Source organism: Prionailurus viverrinus, chromosome B2 (assembly GCF_022837055.1).
Source record: "Prionailurus viverrinus isolate Anna chromosome B2, UM_Priviv_1.0, whole genome shotgun sequence".
In the NCBI taxonomy this organism is placed as follows: Eukaryota; Metazoa; Chordata; class Mammalia; order Carnivora; family Felidae; genus Prionailurus; species Prionailurus viverrinus.
In genome coordinates this window covers 23,025,357-23,045,137 of record NC_062565.1, presented here as the reverse complement: position 1 = coordinate 23,045,137, position 19,781 = coordinate 23,025,357, and the positions used below count along the sequence as shown (strand labels likewise).

General features: G+C 40.1%; 1 protein-coding gene across 12 annotated transcripts in view; it reads left to right on the top strand.

Annotated features, from left to right (window-relative positions):
* The window catches only part of FARS2 (phenylalanyl-tRNA synthetase 2, mitochondrial), a 537,420-nt gene that overhangs the window by 52,054 nt on the left and 465,585 nt on the right, over positions 1–19,781 (top strand). The window lies entirely within an intron of this gene.

The window sequence follows — 19,781 nt, the reverse complement described above, 5'->3', positions numbered from 1 at the left end:
GCATGGCCTTAAGTGCCCTCCCAGGTTTGGGGGTAATGGATTGTATAGTATAGCATAATACCGGGTGTTGGCTTTAGATAGAGACTCCTGGTCCCCTTGTATCAAGGGTCCACCATCGGCGAAGATGAACAGTCTGATCTGGAAGGTATCTTTAGAATAGTCACTAATTCAGTGGTTCCTAACCTTGGTTGTACACTGCACTCCACCTGGGGAGCTTGAAAAAATGATGATCCCTTAAAAAAAAAAAAAAAGGAAAAAAAGAAGAAAAAATGAGGCCTGAGGCCCACTTCAGAGATTCTGATCTAACTCGTCTGGTGGGTGCCCTGGCCATTGGGATTTGTAAAAATGCTCTACGGATAATTCTAATGTATGGTTAAAGTATAGGATTGTTGTTCTGATATCTCTTGAGTACCTGTTTCTTTGGGCTCTAATTAAGATTTCTACCACCACAGAAGATACAGAAGGTCTTTTCTCTAGTTGTCCTTATTAGCAAGGTTTGCTGGAATATATTTCTTTTTTTTTTTTTTTTTTTTTTTTTTAATTTTTTTTCAACGTTTATTTATTTTTGGGACAGAGAGAGACAGAGCATGAACGGGGGAGGGGCAGAGAGAGGGAGACACAGAATCAGAAACAGGCTCCAGGCTCTGAGCCATCAGCCCAGAGCCTGACGCGGGGCTTGAACTCACAGACTGCGAGATCGTGACCTGGCTGAAGTCGGACGCTTAACCGACTGCGCCACCCAGGCGCCCCTGGAATATATTTCTTATAGACAAAGGGACTCTCTTCTGTTTTGTTTATCTGTGGTTGAAATTTATTTTCATATCCTTATGGAGTATGTATGTCTTCATATACACACAATGTTGTGCTGTTTGCTGTGGAGGACAGATCTTATTCTGCAGAGGCTTGAGTTTAGGAATAGAGAGGAAAGACAACAATTTGTTTTCCAAGATTTCAACACAAGCTCCAGGTCGCTGAGTTCTAATGGCAGTTTCATTTTGTAAACTGAAGACTGTTGTGACATCGGAGCTGATGTTTCTGCAGTTCTGGAAGTCTTCTCATTTAGACCCTTAGTACCTGTAGTGCCTGCTGGCCTGTGCATTTAGACACTCAGCCGTATCATTACTTTGGGAAATCTGGCTGTATCTGAGTAAACTGCACAGTCAGTCTGGTTTAGAGGAATGTTTTGTCTGAGCCTCTCCTGGGCCGTTTTGAGTTTATTTAAAAAGGCAGTGAAGGATCTGGCACCCTCCTCCCTGTGTTGTACTGTGGCTTTAAGATTATTTGGTTGAAACTTCATCAAAGTCCAGAGATGAGATTTGGCGTTTGGGGAACCAAGTATTCTTGCTTTGATTTTGTTTTAAAAATGAGTATTTAGATGTAAAATTTTCTAACTTCATCATTGTTTGTATTCTGTGTGTTTATGAGAGCTCTGTCAGCGGTTGAAGCAGAAAGGATATATGACCTGTGGTGCTTTTCCTGCTGTGTATCAGAGACCTCACTTAAGGGTAGAAAATGTTTGTGTTACTCCAGTAGTGGAGGACAAGGACTTCCTGACCCACTCCGAAACCTTGCAGATACGGGCAGAGCAGAGAAATCTGTACAGGTATATGTGTATGCACTTAGGTATATATGTAGTATAAGCATACATGATGTTATGTTTATTTGTATTCATACATAGCTGCTAATTCAGAGTGATGCAGGAAATTCTCGTAGGGACATCTGTCATTCATCCTCCTTGGTTTTTTCAAAGAGAGGCACATTTGGGTTTGATCTAGCATTCACATTTAGGTAATTTCATAATGGTTGTGGGGGCTGGAGTGGGGAGGTGGCTGTCTTCTCCCATTTGTGTGGATTTCTCCTCTTAAGTTCATTACCTTGGTGACAGGTTTGTGTGGAGGGGTGGAGTGAAGGCCTGATGGGTGAGGGGGACTCATTGCTCAGATCAAAGGCAAGGGCGTCTGTTCATTTCTGATGTCTTAGAAAATGAAGGCTGTGCTCCCCTGCAAGGACCTGAAGGGGATCTTGGATCAGTTGGAATGATTTTTTTCTGCTCTGTACTCTCATTTGATTCTCCATCACCTTCCCTCTAATTATTCCCTGGTTGTTGACCTCCAGGGGCTAATTAGTTACACATGTCACTAAGAAAAGGTCAAGGGTTGTAACAATGGGGCACTTAATTTTCTGTCACCTTAACTTAGTTTTAACATGCCAGATGTTTGAAATGAAAAGGCAGCAAATTCTCTTTAACAACATGTGGAGAAGGATGTTCTTCCCGCCCCTTCTTCTAGTCCCAGTGCCCCCTCAGGGGCTTTCAAAGCCAGGACCATTTCTAAGGGGAACAGTTCAGAAATGGTTCCTTCCCTCAATGATAGTTTGTGGCATCTTCATATAGGAAGTGTAGAATCAAATTTTATATTACGGTAGGATGGGAGGGGCCACAAATATAACAGTAAAACCATGGTGTTTTTTTGTAAAACTAACAAACGTTCCAATCTTATTGAAAATGGGGATTATTAAACAAAAGTAAAGCTAGTGTCGGATGCTTACAGTGAGCCATTCACTTCCTCTATGTCAGTCAGTCTCTGTTAAAATACCAAGATGAGTAAGACATGGTCCCTCCCCTCTAAGAACTTAGTGAGAAGCTCCTTGTGCCATTTATCTTCTTAGCTGTACACTCTTCCATCGTTACCAATCATGCCCATCTCCCTCCTTGTCCACTTATAAATGCCAAGATGACAGTTTTGTCACATCTTGGTGCCCTTTCTTTTTGGAATGCAGGGTGCTCTTTTCATTGTGGCACCTGCTACTCCTATGTGTGGTCCTAACATAGTGGTTTCAGGTACCTCTCCCCACCTAGATCTGTGTTATCACAAGAACCCGAGGTGACTTGGGCGTACAAAATGGTTCTGCTTCAGTTGGGCTAAATGGGTCCCGAGAATCTGCGTTTCTAAGGAACGCCCACGTGATGCCAATGCTTGTCTGTGCACCACACTGGGGATAGCAAGCCTTTACCCTAGAAAGCCTACTTAATCTATGCCAGTGCCAGAGAGAAGCAAAGATGTTTGACTTGTCTGCTAATGTGGGATAGCATACTTAGCTAACCAAATACCTCTACCTAAATACTCTCATGGGGAGTCAAAGTTAAAAAATGTACCTGTTTCCTAGGTGCTAGATAGAGCTCTCAGAATTTTGTTAATATACTTGATACAACAGTTTTATATCTGTTTTATAGATGGGAAAATTGAGGCACAGAGGGATTAAGTAGCTTGACCAAAGTCACATTAACTAACAGGTCAAAGAACAGGGCTTTGAACGCAGGCAGTATGACCTCACCATCCCAGCTTTGAAAGGATTGCTGTGTGCTTCCTCTTTGTCTAAGGTGTTATATCTGTGGGAAAGTGGAGTCAGATCATGGCTCAGAAATGAGTGTCTCGGTTTGGATAGTAGGGTTCCAGAGGGCAAGCTGTTTCCAGGTGTGTGGTTGGTATAAGGTATAACCAATAGAGAGTGGGCCATGCTATTCATGTTTAATGGGCAGGAGTAGTGGAGGAAGGGAGACAGGCCAGATGCTAGTAGTTGAGGAACAAGAGGGCATGTGTAGCAAACTTTTATTTTAGCATTACGATGCATCTGATACTATGGTTTACATTCGTTATTTCTTTTGAAACTGATAATGATCTTATGGTACAGGTACAGATTTTAAAGATAAAGGAACTGAGGTTTGGACAGATTAAGTAATTTTCCCAAGGTCTACAGAGAGGAAGGTAATATAATTTTAAATTTGAAGTCAGTTGCTCTGTGGCCTTCCAGGGCAGGGCCTTAGAGTAGAAATTAAAATATAGAGGGGAGGTTAGAACTTGGTTGTTGACACTGCATTGTAAATGAGGTGCTTGGCCAACAGATAAGTGCAAGAACACAAGAGCTGCAAAGCAGAGTCCCCCAAGATCTCCCAGTGTAGGGCTGGTCCCCAGGCTGGACACAGGGCTGAAACTGCATGTAGGGTTGAATGGCTCCAAGTTTAAATCCGTTTCCATCTGGTTAGGATTAAATATTCTTCCTGACTTCCTGCTTCCTTCATCCCTGAGTCAGCCCAGGAGAGGCCAGTCCTGCTCTTACTTTGACTCCGGTCCCTGGGACACACACCCTCTGCTGCCACACTCTGCTTCCCTACAAGTGACAGATGTTTCTGCTTTCTTCCTCCCATCTTTCTGATTATTACATTTCTTGCCACAGACATTCCTCATTGCTCCAAATGTGAAAATCTGAGCTTATTTCCTTTAAATGAATTATTGTACAGCCTCATATGACCCCATATAAATCTCTTTAACAGAGAACTAAGCTGACAGCATGTGTGGTGTGCTTGGGGAATTCTCTGCCTCAGGATGCTCATAATGGAGGGAGTTGAATGGGGTTAGCTGGTGGGCACTGCTCATTTTTTTGGTAATCGTTGACCATATGGGACACCTCCAGAAGGTTCTCCATGAAGCTGCTCTGTGCATACGAATTCCAGACCCTCATGCAGTGTGAAATGCCTCTGGTCCCCTTCCTCTCTGGGTAAGAGAGCAGGCTTTACTCTCTGATGTGGCCCCTTTCCTCTTTATTCTTAAGATTAAAAGCCTGCCTTCCATTTTTTTCAAAAGGATTCTCTCTATTTTGTAAATGTTTATTTTGAGAGATGACAGGGATAGAGAAAATCCCAAGCAGACTCCATGCTATCAGTGTAGAGCCCAATGTGAGGCTCGATCTCACGAATCATGAGATGATGACTGAGCTGAAATCGAGTCAGTCACTTAAGGGCACCTGAGGGGCGCGTAGGTGACTCAGTTGGTTAAGTGTCCGACTCTTGATTTTGGCTCAGGTCAAAATGATCTCTCTCTCCCTCTCTGTCCCTCCTCCGCCTGCCTGTCTGTCTCTCAAAATAAATAACATTGAAAAAAGAGTCTGTTGCTTAACTGACTGAGCCACCCAAGCACCCCTAAAAGAATACTATATGACAAAAAGATAAGAAATAAAAAGGGAAAAAACACCTCCATTTACCATCCTAAAACAGTGATTATCAGTTTTTAAACTTTTCTGCAATGATTTTTACATAGTTGTGCCTGTTGTTTTCTGTCTTCATTCCCCTTTATTGCTACATAATCTACATCATTACCATTTTAATGGTTGCATAATATTCTGTTGTGGTACTGTACCATTAATTATTTAGCTCTGTTGTTGACAAGTACATTGCTCCCACCTTTTCACAATTATTAACACCATAAGGTATATCTTTGTGCGTGTAAGAATTTCCATATTTTGAATTAGATTCTTATGAGAGAGTCCCAGGTGTGGCATTACTAGGTCAAAGAGTATGAAGAATTTTATGGCTTCTAAAACATATTGCCAGATTGCTTTCCAGAGGAGTGGAACCAATTTACAATGCCATCACAAAGTCATTTGTTTCCCAGATGGCTAGCCAGGGTTAGGGATGTGGCCTCTCAGAGTAGGAGAGGAGAAGGGTGTGTGTGTGTGGGGGGGTGTCTGCGTGTATGCACGTGTGCACGCAAAACTCATGGATTCCTGTGTGTGTTGATTTAAGCCTCAATGACATTATGCATTATTCTTGTTAATAGGAATATATTAGGTGTCTAATGCCAGTGTAGTAATTGTCCAGTTCAGTGTTTAGTATTGCAGTGTGTTAGACAAGGAATAAAGCAACTTATGTGTATTTCCTGTTTCTCTGGAATTTTGAAAATTTTTAAAATTGGCAAAGGTTAGTTAACAACCTTTAGCCACTGTGATGAGGTTCTTAGTGGCCCTCTCCTTTCTGAGAATACCTAATGATTTGGAAGTGAAGGTGGAATTTGAAGGAGTCCTAGGACAGGTAGGGGCATATGCTCAGGAGCAGGCCTACCTGGGCAGCAAAACTTCCCTCACCTGATAACTACAGTCTATCAGTTCCCTCACCTGATAACTACAGTCTTTCATAATGGAATGCTTGTGTTGAGGATTTTGAGGTCTTATCTAGGCCTCAGCTGGAAAGGTACTTTGCTTCATTAGTAATTTGTTCTAGATCTGTGCCATTACAGTTTCCTCTAATTCTTTGTTTCCCATTGGACTGTAAACATTAAATGCCTTAAAGAGGGACTGTACTTTTTTTTTTTTTAATTTTTTTTTTAATTTTTTTTTTTTCAACGTTTATTTATTTTTGGGACAGAGAGAGACAGAGCATGAACAGGGGAGGGGCAGAGAGAGAGGGAGACACAGAATTGGAAACAGGCTCCAGGCTCCGAGCCATCAGCCCAGAGCCCGACGCGGGGCTCGAACTCACGGACCGTGAGATCGTGACCTGGCTGAAGTCGGACGCTTAACCGACTGCGCCACCCAGGCGCCCCTGGACTGTACTTTTTAAAATCGTTACTTTTTATACCTGTCCCCTGGATTGTCTAGCATATTATTTTGTATGTTATGTATGTAGTGGTGGCTTTGTGTCATCTGACTGACTGACTGAATGAATGAATGAATGGGGGAAATGAAGGCTGCATCCTCGTGGTCCCAGGAGTTCTACCAAAGCCTTGCAGTGACCTGACAGGACTGCACTGGTCCTGGGTTCTCATGTAAAACCTGCAGCGGATCTCCCAGGGGTAAAGGAGGAGGACACTTTGGTGGAGAAATTACCTGACAAAGGTAATGCTGGAAAAGACCTCTCACTTGTGTGTTTTACTTCCCACATCATCTCACAGGATCTCCTTGTTCAACAGATGAAGAAACCCAGCCTGGTAAGGCCAAGTGTCTTCCTCAAGATCATACAGATAATGGATGACGACTGGGAACTCAGGCCTGGTCCTTTGGTTCCTGCTCTGGTGTCCCTTCCACTACATGGTGTTGACAGAACTTAGGTCACTTGTTTTGCTACTCCTATCCCCCCATACCCTCAGATCTATGTTTGGAGTTTACTTTGCCATATGCCCACATTTCCCCTCTCTTGTAGCTGCACAGATGTGTTAAAGAGATTGTGACCTTGATGCAATAGTCAGATAGGGTCCAGAGCCATAGAGGTCAAGGGATAGCGCGGGATCCAAATTCAGTTTCATACAAAATTACAGCTTTGCGTTATCTCTGGATTTGAATATAAACTTTTTATTTCAGAGGAAGAATGCTCAGTGTTAGTTGTGGTACATGATTTGAGTGTGTATTTGCTGCAATTGTGACCCTAATAAAACTCTGATTATGATTCATACGTGCGGAGTAGAGATTTAAGGTTGTCAAGGGAGCATTAACTTTGAGTTTCTTGATTTCTCTTGTGTGACTGAAATCTAAACCTCAGTGTTGCATCGTCTGTGTGGTGTTTTTTCTTCCTTCCTCTTTGTAACCTCTCATCCTGAATGTGACAACACATTTGTTTGCACAGTTGAAGTTCTAAAGCTAAAGGCTTTAATAGTGAGGGAAGTGCCCGTGGTGAATGCCAAATGGCACCACTGAGGAGACAAAGCAGGAGGGAGAATGAACAGTCTCCGGGTCCTTCTAACAGCCATGTGATGTCTGCCCTGGGATTTGAATGATTTGTGGATGACTACAGCCTGCTCAGTCTGCAATGGCTTGAGGCCTCTCGAAATTGATGTTAACCACATAAGCTGTCAGTAGTTATAGCTACTGGGTAATCGGGTTTGAAATTTATGAGTATTTACATTTCAGAGGGCTTTTACTGTGTTTCTATAACTTTGGGGTAGAAATGTTTGTCCTTGGTATGACTGAATAGCTTACTTTATGCATGGTGCCACTGTTTAAAACTGTCTCAGAGTGTAAACCACTTTTTTCCTGGGAGAGCACAAAGATAATCTTGTTAATCCTATTTGTCGACTAGTGGACAGGATGGTTTCTAGCTCCATACTGCTTTCTGTGGAATAACCAGTAATATGGTTATACAGTAAAAGAAGCTAGAAGATTCTTAACACTGTGGATAAACATTTTGTTACAACTTGCTGAGGTAGGCACTTTTTTACTTTGTTTGGTCTCAAAGGGACTAATTTTTTTTTTTTTTGTTTGTTTGTGATAGGAACTATAAGCTTGTTCTCAAAAATTTAGAAAATGAGGAAAAACTGAAAGAAGAGAGAAAATTAACCCAAGTTCCTTCTAGTTGAATGCAAGCCACTTATAATGTTTCAAAATTGTCTGCCATTCCTTTCCTATATGTAATTTTTATGTGCTTGTAATCAGTCTATTTATGCAAGTGTTTTTTCTTTCTACTTAATGCATGTTTTTCCTTGTTATATAATTTCCTTTACAGATACCTGAATTTTTCATCAGGAGGCAGTTACTAAAATATTTGCTTATTCTGGCAGTGTCTGGACCACAGGCTCAGCCCTTTTTCATCAGTGGGGTTTTGCACTGCCCCTCAGTCATGGAGACAGACCTGGGTGCAATGTCTGTTCAGTCAGTAGTGATGGGCTCCCTCTTTCTTCTGAGAGAAATTGATTGGCACAGCTCCAGTATTTTCCCAATTACAAATTATCCTCTAGTGAGCTTTTTATGCATGAAGCTTGGTATGTATTTAGGATTAGTTCTTTAGGGTGTTTTCTCAGAGTTGAATTGCTGTTCAAAAAAGATAAAACATTTTGATGTTACAGACACACACACAAAACATATACACAGGGTTTTATGTTGTATAATATTGTATATATTGTTTTCCATAAGTTGATACTACGAATGCCAAACATTGGAAACTAACCACACACTGCACCTTAATGTTGGTTATTATTGCTGTTTAAGCTTTGTTAACTTGATAAACAAAATAATAGCATTGAGTTTTTAATTTTTTGTTTGGTTGCCAGTGAGTTTGAACATTCTGGCATATATTTGTTAATTATTTGATTTCCTGTTTTATGAATTAGCTCAGCTTACAGTTGTGGGTGGTGGTTAGGAAAGGGTGGTGCCTGTGGGAATCTTAAAGGGCAGGTGGTTAGAACACAGAGCTGCCCTGCACACTTGGTTTTGGGAGGACAGGATCCCACATTGTGCTTTATCTTCTGCCTTACCTTCACCCTACTCACATTGCTTCAAGATATGAGAATCTTTTAAGACTGAAGTAAAGGAAGGGGTGCCTGGCTGGCTCATTCAGTAGAGTGTGCGACTCTTGGTCTTAGGGTTGTGGGTTCAAGCCCCACACGGGGTATAGAGATTACTTAAAAATAAATCTTAAAAAAAAAAGTCTAAAAGGGAGAGTGTGAGGTTTTTATTTTTATCAAAAAAATGGGGCATGGATGTGAGAATTTTTTTACTTTTTAAATGTAGCCTGCTATAAAATTATTCTTCTTCCATTAATTCTTTTCTCAGTTTATTGAGTATCTACTGGGCCAGGTATTCCTAGCTGAGGGAGCGTGCCATATAATGGCCTCAAGGCAGAAAGACAGTGGTATGTCCTGGGAAGGCAGACAGAGCGCGGCACCCAGATGGTAACAAAACAGATAATGGGTGAGGTCACAGAAGCGGGAAGGAGCCCAGTGATGTGGAGATTTGTAGGTCCTGGTGAATGCTGAGGGTGAGCACTGAAGGATTTGAGCTGCACGGCTGTGGTTCTGTGTTACTCTCTAGAAGGATCACTGTAGAAATGGATTGGAGGTAGGCAAGAGAGGAAGCAGTGAGTCTCATTGGATGCCTACCAGTGTAGTCTAGGCATGAGATACTGGTGGCTTACATGCCCCTGCTTCTTAAACCATCTGTGGCAAAAGATCATAATTTTTTATTTCTATTCTGTTGCTGATTTTTGTAAATTTTGAGAAACGTGAATTATTGGAAGAATGTGGCAGCCTAATTGTTCCAAAAGGATTTTTGTACCTACTTTTTTGTCCTTTCCTACCATAGGTTGGCACTAGGCACCTGCAGACCCCCCTTTGTGTAGCCCCGATTGTGACTGCTGTTCTAACATGCAGTACTACATCAGGCACTTTGTATGCATGGGGCAGTGGTGCACTGTTAACATTCTGTGCCAGTCAGTGTGCTGTGTACGGGATAAACAGACATGAAGTCAGCGGGGTCTCTGCCTTCTCTGATTCTGTAGTCTAGCTGAATTAGGGAAGAAGTAGATGAACCTGGGGTAGATGCATTAGGACTTACTGGTGGATTAGACATGGAAGATTTAAGGAGAAGTAGGAATCCAGGCTGACTGGCAGGAGTGAGGGTTATTGTTAAGACCTGGGGTGCGTGAGATTCATTTTAGCCTCGAGCTTTTCTGTTTAAAGAGAGGACATACTAATTTCCTAACAGCAAAATGATTTACATCTGATGCAGATTTGAAATGATTTCCAGGGAAGAAATCTAGATGGCTGGGGGATAGGGGTGGGAGGGAGCTTTACCTTTTAATTTATATCTCTGTATCTTTTTAATTTTGTAGTGTTTCTGTATATTACCTATCCAACAAAATATGTTTAAAACTAGGTTTTTTACAACAGCTGTGGATAAACTTGGAATAAGAAATGTGGAAGAGTTATATGATGAAAACTTTAAAGGGCTATGATAGGAGGGTTGAAGAAATGGAAAAAGGAAGAGTTTAGAAAGGAAGGCTCAATATTGAAAGGGGTCAGTTCTCTAGAAATTTGTAAAATCGGTGCTTTCCCAATTCAAAAGAGTTTTGTTGTTTACGGAGGGAGTTGGCAAATGATACAGAATTCATCTGCAAAAATAAAAATGTGAGAAAAACCTGGGAAATTCTGGAAAATGAAGAAGGAGCAGCACCTGGACTTACTGTATGTTAAGATACATTATGAAGCTATCATTACTTAAACGCTGGAACTGGGTAACTTCAACTTCTTGCTACAAAAGAAGAAATAGGCAGACAGATCAACAGAACAAAATAGTATCCAGAAGTAAACCTGAAGTGGACCTGAAATTGGATTATGATAATGATGGTTTTCAAACCACTGTAGAAAATAGATTTTCCAATAATTTAAATGTTCAGGGAAACAAGATTAAACAAAATGCATTTTTTTCTCTTTCATTCTTTACACCAAGGTGAATTCCCTATAGATCAAAGATTAAAGCATGAAAATACAAAGAAGTAAAACTGTAAGAAAACATGGATGGACTTATTTATAATTTTGGAATGGTGAAGACCTTTCTCTAAGCCATATATTTGTAACACACGTGGCTAAGAAAGAGTTGCCAGTAACTATCTTAATTTTAAAACAATTCTTAATTTTAAAAGAATTCATAATGAAAAATGAAATAATGAAAAACTATTAATCCAATAGTGTGTGTGTGTGTGTGTGTGTGTGTGTGTGTGTGTGTGTGTGAAAGAGAGAGAGAGAGAGAGAGAGAGAGAGAGAGAGAGAGAATTGGTAGTTTAAGAAAAAATATACAATATACAAAATATACAGGTATGTCAATGAGGTATTATTTTTGACCAGTTAGGCAAAAAAAAAAAAAAAATAATAATAATAAAATTCTAAGCGCTCATGAGAATTTCGGCAAACAGAAACTCTCACCACAAAAACATAAGATATACAGACAGTATCAAAGTAGATTGCGTGTGCTTTTTTCCCTAGGAATCCCACCTTTAAAAAATCACCTTCCTTCTGTACTTACACAGTGATGTGCTAAGTTATGTGGGCAAGGATGCTTATTCTAGCATCATTTGCTATAGCAAAAACCTGGGAGACCAGAGCATCTCAGTGTGGCACTGGTTAAATAAATCCTGGCACCCCCAAATGGTAGTATGATCTGTAGCTGTCCAAAGAGTGAGGAGTACGTATAATGTGCTGACAGAGGAAAAAATGCCAGTGCATGTTGTTCTTAAATGAAAAGCAAGATGTGGCCTATGACCCTCCTTATGGAAATACTCGAAGAGAATGTTTTATAGATAGATTAAATAAATTCCCCACTCTTTCCAAAATAGGAAACATTAACTGTTGTAAGAAAGGTGACAAAGTAACTGAGGTAGAGATTGAGGGGGGGGGTACTGTTGGAATTGTGTGTGTGTGTGTGTGTGTGTGTGTGTGTGTGTGTGTGTGTGCGCATATAGTCTGTTCAATTATTTTTAACTCAACAGGGGTTATCTGAGTATGAGTTTATAGAGTTTTCTTTCTCTGTATTAGAACATTTATATATCTACACTCCTTAACAAATGTTATGTAGAAAAAATTCTGTAAAACTTTCTTGTAGATTGTGGTATGAGACTCAGATCAACTTAATTTGTTCATCCTGTCCTCTTTAGATATATGAAGCCCTGTTAAGATTGAGACCTTTTCAATTTTTGATCTTGGTGGTTTATCTAACTAAGAAGAGGGCCATCAGCCTCTTCTTAAGCTTAAACATGGTGGGGGGGGGTTGGTGAGAATCTGAAGGTTTTTATTTTTTAATTAAAAAAATTTTTTTTTTAATGTTTTATTTTTGAGACAGAGAGAGACAGAGTATGAGCAGGGGAGGGGCAGAGAGAGAGGGAGACACAGAATCTGAAGCAGGCTCCAGGCTCTGAGCTGTCAGCACAGAGCCCGACATGGGGCTTGTACCACGAACTGTGAGATCATGACCTGAGCCGAAGTTGGATGCTTAACTGACTGAGCCACCCAGGTGCCCTGAGAACCTGAAGGTTTGTAAGTGATGGAACTAGAGGCTCATGATTGGATCTCGCTGTCAGAATGAGAGACAAAAAGCCACTCACAGACTGCCTTCTTGCATAACTGTAATGCATTTCTGATCCATAGTGGTATAACATCTCCATTGTGGCCCCGTGTGAATTTACCCACTGTAGATTTCTTTGGGGGTAAAAGTTAGTTTAAATAATTTTCCATGCATCATAGGGTCTTCTGAATGTTAATGGGTTTTATGCAATAAACATATTCATTCACAAACCAAATTTAGGTACATAAAGCTCTTTGACTTCTAATGAGCTTTTTAGATGTGTGCAATGTCTGAAACTGGTAGATAATTTAGAAAAAAGCACATGATTTGGGACCATCTTCTGGAAGCAATTCAGATTATGAATGAAGCTGCAATCCTTGTGAATGTGCCTTTAATTCAAAAGTGATGCAGTTTCATTCATGGCATTCATTTATCCCCAGAAATTAAAGTATAAAAATTTCAATAAGAATTTCTTTTGGGTTTTGCTTGCTATTAATCTATAAGTTTCATAACTTACATTTGTATAGTATTTTCTTGTGTTCCAGAAGACTTTTTATTTTATTTTTTTACATTCTCACATTTCTTCCTAACAGCCCTGGGAATAGTCTTTATTATTTGAGGACTTATTGTTTGACATTGGAGGGCAATATCACCAACCTGGAAAAGACGTTAACAATGGTACAGAATATTATAGTAAGACAGGAGAAAGAACTGGGAATATCAAAACTTAAAGTTTGGGTTCATTTCTGTAGCTGCTGGGAATGTCCTCTTTGAAGAGGGTTTTGAAAAGTAGGATAATTTCCAGGATGTGCTAGAAATTATGAGGCACTTTATTCCTGCCTCCTATTCCGGCTGTTCTTTCTTAAAGAGCCATCTCTCAAAATTTCAAGACCCCAGTGGCAAGTATTGATTTATCGTTTTTAAGGGATCCAACCTGGACTTGAATAAACAATGGAGTGCCTAGTATGTGCCAGTGCTGGATGTGCTGGAGACAGCTGTTCAACGGCGAGGGCGCAGTCCCTTTCCTTAGGAGCTTCCATCTGATGCTTCCTTTTGGGGATGTGTGGCCACCAAGGAGGATTTGCCCCTGGCTTCCAGAGAACTTGGTGTTTAGTGGGGTTGCTGTCTGATCAATAGGAAGACCCAACACCGTGTATTCAGTGGTATAATAGGGGAAGCACAAGTTGCCAGGTAACCTATAGGCATGGCCTTTAACTGAGATTTGAGAAGAGAGGGAGAGAGACAGATACAGAGAGAGATTTTGCGCGTGTGTGTGTGTGTGTGTGTGTGTGTGTGTGTGTTTGTACGTGTGTATATTTGGAAGGTGGTAGGAGTGCAGAGCAAGCTTACCAGCAAAATACAAACAACCAATACCCTAAAAACAAATCTCAATGTTATTTAAACAGATAATGGTTAACTAGAGAATCATCTGAATCCCACGTTTGGGGATTCTTGTCTGTGAGGGATATGCCAGACAAATCCCAGGCTAGAATATGCCACAAAATCCTTACCTAGGTCCCAGGTTGTGCACACCCAGAGAGACTGTTGTCAGCTAGTTCTGGTTATGCAGTCACTTATACTTTACTGCTAGTTTTATACTTTCCTCTTTCTTTCTTTCTTTCTTTCTTTCTTTCTTTCTTTCTTTCTTTCTTTCTTTCTTTCTCTTTCTTCCTTCCTTCCTTCCTTCCTTCCTTCCTTCCTTCCTTCCTTCCTTCCTTCCTTCCTTCCTTAGCAAGGTATAAAAATTCATTGGATAAAAGCCAAGTGGTTTAGGGCCATACCTTATCGTCTTAGCTGATTCCCAACTGCATTTACCACTTACACATCACAACTTTCACAGCACAGATCTGTATGTATAGCTGTTTAATATGTGCTTTCCTTGTCAGTGACTTGATTGGGTATTTCCAGAAGATAATTCATTCTTTCCTTTTGTAAATTTTAATTCCAATATAGTTAAGATGCCAAATGTTATATTAGTTTTAGGTGTACATAGTGATTCAACAATTCTATACATTACTCAGTGCTCATCATGATAGCGTACTCTTAATCCCCTTCACCAATTCCCTCTCTCCTGTACCCCCACACCTGGTAACCATCAGTTTGTTCTCTGCAGGTAAGAGTCTGTTTCTTGTTGTTTTCTTTTTTCCTTTGTTCATTTATTTTGTTTCTTTATTTTACATATGAGTGAAATCATATAGTATTTGTTTTTTTCTGACTGACTTATTTCACTTGGCAGTGTACTGTAGCTCCATCCATTGGATTCAGTGGTTGTTGGAGATGGTAAGATTTCATTCTTTTTTATGGCTGAATAATATTCCTATGTGTGTGTGTACCATATACCACATCTTTATCCATTCATCTGTTGATGGATACTTGGGATGCACCTATAATTTGGCTATTGTAAATAATGCTGTAGTAAACATAGGGGTGCATGTATCCCTTTGAATTGTGTTTTTGTATGTTTCGGGTAAATATCCAGTAGTGCGATTCCCAGATCATATGGTATTTCTATTTTTAATTATTTGAGGAACCTCCGTACTATTTACCACAACGGCTGCACCAGTTTGCATTTTCACCAACAGTGCATGAGGGTTCCTTTTTCTCCACATCCTTGCCAATACTTGCTGTTTCTTGTGTTTTTTATTTATTTTAGCCATTCTGATGGGTGTGAGGTGATATCTCATGGTAGTTTTGCTTGCATTTTCCTGATGATGAGTGATATTGAGCGTCTTTTCATGGGTCTGTTGGCCATCTGTATGTCATCTTTGGAGAAATGTCTGTTCGTGTTTTCTATCCTTTTTTAATTGGATTAATTTTTGGGTATTGAGTTTTATTAGTTCTTTGTATTTTTCAGATACTGACCCTTTATTGGATATGTCATTTGCAAATATCTTCTCCTATTCAGTAGGTTGCCTTTTAGTTTTGTTGATTGTTTCCCCAGAAAGTAATTTCTGATAGAGAATTCTTTAAGGACTCTGCTAAAATGTACTGGGAGCTCTTTTAGGACATTGATTTGTACAAGTCTTAACTGAGGGAAGAGTGTTCACAGGGAACAGCCTCAGCAAAGCCTTGGATTACTGAAAAACAGAAAATGGGTCAGGTAGGCTAGTTTGTGGCTTGGAGTCAGAGAGTTGTAGGAGGTGAATCTCTAGAGGGAAGCATTGTTTCCCAAAGCTTTGTTGACTTTGGAGTCACTTGGAAATGAAAAAATACTGATACTTGGCTCCTGCCTGCAGGCATTGTGACTTAGTTGGGATGGGGTATGCCAAGACATTGGAAGTTGCAAAGCTTCCCAGATTTCCATGTGTAGCAAAATTTGGGAACATCCAAGCCAATTTATGGAGGTCTGTATAATTATGCTGAGGCGTAAGGATTTTATCCACAGAGACATTTTTTGGTATGGAAGAGCCACTAAATGATTTTTCTAGTAGAATGACTTAAAAAAAATTTTTTTTAATGTTTATTTAGTTTTGAGAGAGAGAGTGTGAGTAGGGGAGGAGCAGAGAGAGAGAGGGAGATACAGAATCTGAAGCAGGCTCCAGGCTCTGAGCTGTCAGCACAGAGCCCTACGTGGGGCTCGAACTCATGAGCCATGAAATCATGACCTGAGCTGAAGTTGGTAGCTTAACCAACTGAGCTATCCAGGTGCATCACCAGTAGAGTGACTTGATCAGACCTGTAGTTTGGAAGATATTGCTGGTTGTTTGGGGGAAAATAGATTGAGAAAGCTGAGACTGGACTAAGGGAATGTAGTCAAGGGTCCCTTAGATAAATAAAGGTGGCCTGATGGAGGCAATGACAGTAGGGATGGAAAGAGGAAGATGGATCCCTGAGATATTGAAGAGATGGATTCAGTAGAACTTGTGGTGGGCGGGATGGGGTGTGTGGGGCAGAGCCGAGTTATCACTTGATTGAGGCCAGTGGGAGCAGGGAAAGCAGGGATGATGTGGGGGAAGGGGTAGGTCGTTTCTGTGTTTTGGCAGGGATCACCAGCACTGCTGGATTCTCCTTCCAAGGAATAGCTGAGGAAGTCTCTTGGGTCTCTACTAAGCACTGACCTTATGTGGTGAACTTCCTCTAGTCTGATTTCTTCTCAGTTAGAGCTTATATCTTGTCTGCTGTTTGAATGGATGTTTTTTCTCTAATGATTAATGATCTTGAATATCTTATATGCATTAAGCCATCGAGTAAGGGGATTCTCCCCATATTTGTGATCCATGGAAGGCCTGTTGGCCCTGTGGGTCAGTGGCATCTAAAAAGCTTATATTTCAGTTTGGGAAATATAAGTTTCATTACTCTTTCATATAATTGAATTGAGAATTTATATTACTTTTATCTGAGAAGATTCTTGAGAATTTTTGAGGCAACTTTTATATAGCAATCTGGATTTCTTTGAGAAAGAAATACAATCTGTGTAACAAAAGTTCAGTTGTGCTCTATTTCAGGAAAATCTAATATACAAAAATCTGAAATGATAAAGCTGGCAAATTGTGGGTGGAGATAATTGGTGGTTGATGATCTTGCTGATGGATTCTTGGTTTTGAAGAGGTTTAGGAATCTTTCATAACATAAGGTTTAAATTATTTGGATTTTAGGAATAATCTTTTGGGGTAAGGAACAGTCTGCCTGAATATTAGATAAACAACTAATATTGCTATGAGAATCTTGGACAAACGTTAATAAGGGTTAAGACCTCCGCATAATGATGGACAATGTCAGACAAGGTGAGTATTCCTTTATATATATGTGTTATCTGACCTTTCCCCATTATCATAGCTTTGTGGATAGTTGTCTCATCTCTTTACATGTTTGTGACACCTGCAGAACCCCATAGTAAAATCAAACACTGTGTGACATTTTGGTCAGTTGATGTGAATGTGATTCTAAAGTCATAAATTACATGTAATGAATTTCACTGTAGATTTACTGAGGTAAATAAGTTTTGAAGCCAGAAATTACAGTTAGAAGGGAAATTCATTTAATGGTAAGACGAAGGAGCTAAGATAATTTATGAAAATATAATCTGGAAAAAAAAACATTCCACAGTTTGAGAAATAGAGTAAGTTCTTAAGTATTTGCAGTGAAGTAATAGCTTTCCCCATCTTCCAAAGAAAGAATGATATACTAGCAACAAAACATGTATTTCCCAAAGCATCAAGATACACCATTGGCAACATATTATTTTGAAAAGAATGTTTTGTTTCTAAAGAGTAAGATGATTTTTGGAGAAAGGGGGAATAGAGGGCACCCAAACACCTAACACACTTATGATGGGCTGGTTATACATGCATGTTCAGAGGTAAATGACCATGATAAACAACCATATAGGAACCTGCTTCATATGAAATGAAATCATTTGCCTCCTGCCGCCTTGCATGGCATCAACAAATGAGTTGTGCATTAGAAATAAAGCAGCATATTCTGCTTGTGCTCACTCTGTCATCTGCAAGGGCTTCATTATGGAGAGGCATGCTGGTGGCTATCCAGATGCCTAACTGGCAGCCTTCACTGACTAATGGAGCCATATTTGTGTTGGCTGACATCTGGTTTTAGAAGTTATTTATAAAGAAAAGATCGTTGTAATCCAAACAGAGAGATTTTTAAATGTCAGATGTACTGTGCAAGATACATCTAGGTTGGGTGGCACTGTAGGAAGGATTAGCTGCTTTTCTAAACACTCATATATGCTGAGTGTTTTTTCTGTATGCAAGTAGTATTTCCATATAGCATGTTATAAACAAAATACTTGAAATAAACAGATTTTTGTAGTTTTGAGCATTGTAAATAGGACTATAATATCACCAAAATGACACATTACTAAACCAAACAGTTTCATGGGACAACATGTGAAGACCTTATAAGTCCACTGTCCTGTCCTCATAGTGAGAAAATAAGATCAACAAACTGAAAATCAACAATTCTTCTCAGATCCATGAGAGAATCGAGGTCACAGAGTAAATTGCTGGCCCAAGAAATGGAAAGAGGAGTGCATAGCAAGAATCACGGTTTACCAGAAGTAGAAGTCCAAGAGTAGAGCCCTCCCATGCCCAGCCCTTGCTCCCCTCCCCCCTGCCCTTCCCCCACCAGGACTGTTAGGAACAGTTAAACTGTAACAGGTGAATTTCTAGAGGCTTGTGGGTGAGAGTTAAAAACTACCAGGGCCTTGTATTGGGGAGAAGGGCTCTGCGCTTTCATGAATTTTGCTTCCAGAAGCCCCACCAGAGTCTCAGAAAAGTCCTCTCCTGTTTCTGGCAGTAGGAGGGGAAGAGAAACCATTTTGAAATATATCCAAAGCATTCTGTTCTCCTTAACAAAAGCCTGCCATAAAAGATACTACTTTACTAAAGCCTAACAGACCTGGGTTTTACCTAACAGAACCTAACTGACTTGGGGAATGGGAAATACCCATTTCCAGCCCATTCTAGACTTTTGGTTTCACCTTAGGGGGAAGAAGAAATCTGAGTAACACCTGTGAAAGTCACAGTCCAGGGGCACAGGCTCCCTAAAAGGCTGAGACCTAATTATAGCACTATGTACCTTACTACCATATCAGTCATGGTCCTGGATAATAACATGGGATTATCAACAGCAAGGCTCAAACTCTTGTAAGAGAAAGCCTAAGGCATCAGGAAAGACAAAAACAGCGACACTAGAGGAATTTTGAGCCTCTTGCCACCTAAAACCAACAGTAAACGCAGCTTACCTCCTAGCCAGATACACATACAACCTCACACTAAAGGCCTTAGTTCCTTTTACACAATGCATCATGTCTGGCTTTCAACAAAAGATTACAAGGCACACTAAAACACAGTTTGAAGAGACAAATGAAGCATCAGAAGAACCATAGTCAGATACAGAAGAGATTATTGAATGATCAGACTGAGCACTTAAAATATGTATAATTAATATGCTAAGGGTTCTAATGGAAAAAGTGGGCAAAATTCAAGAACAGATAGATATAAGCAGAGAGGTGGAAACTCTGGAAAGAATCAGAATTAATGCTAGAAATGAAACACTGTAAGAGAAATGAAGAATGCCTTTTGGGTCCCCAGTAGACTGGACTGGGGCCAAGGAAACAGTCAATGAGTTTGCAGATTCATCAAGAGAAACTTGCCCAACTGAAAAGCAAAGGGAAAAAAAGAAAAAAAAATTACCAGAACAGAATGTTTAAGAACTATAGGACAATT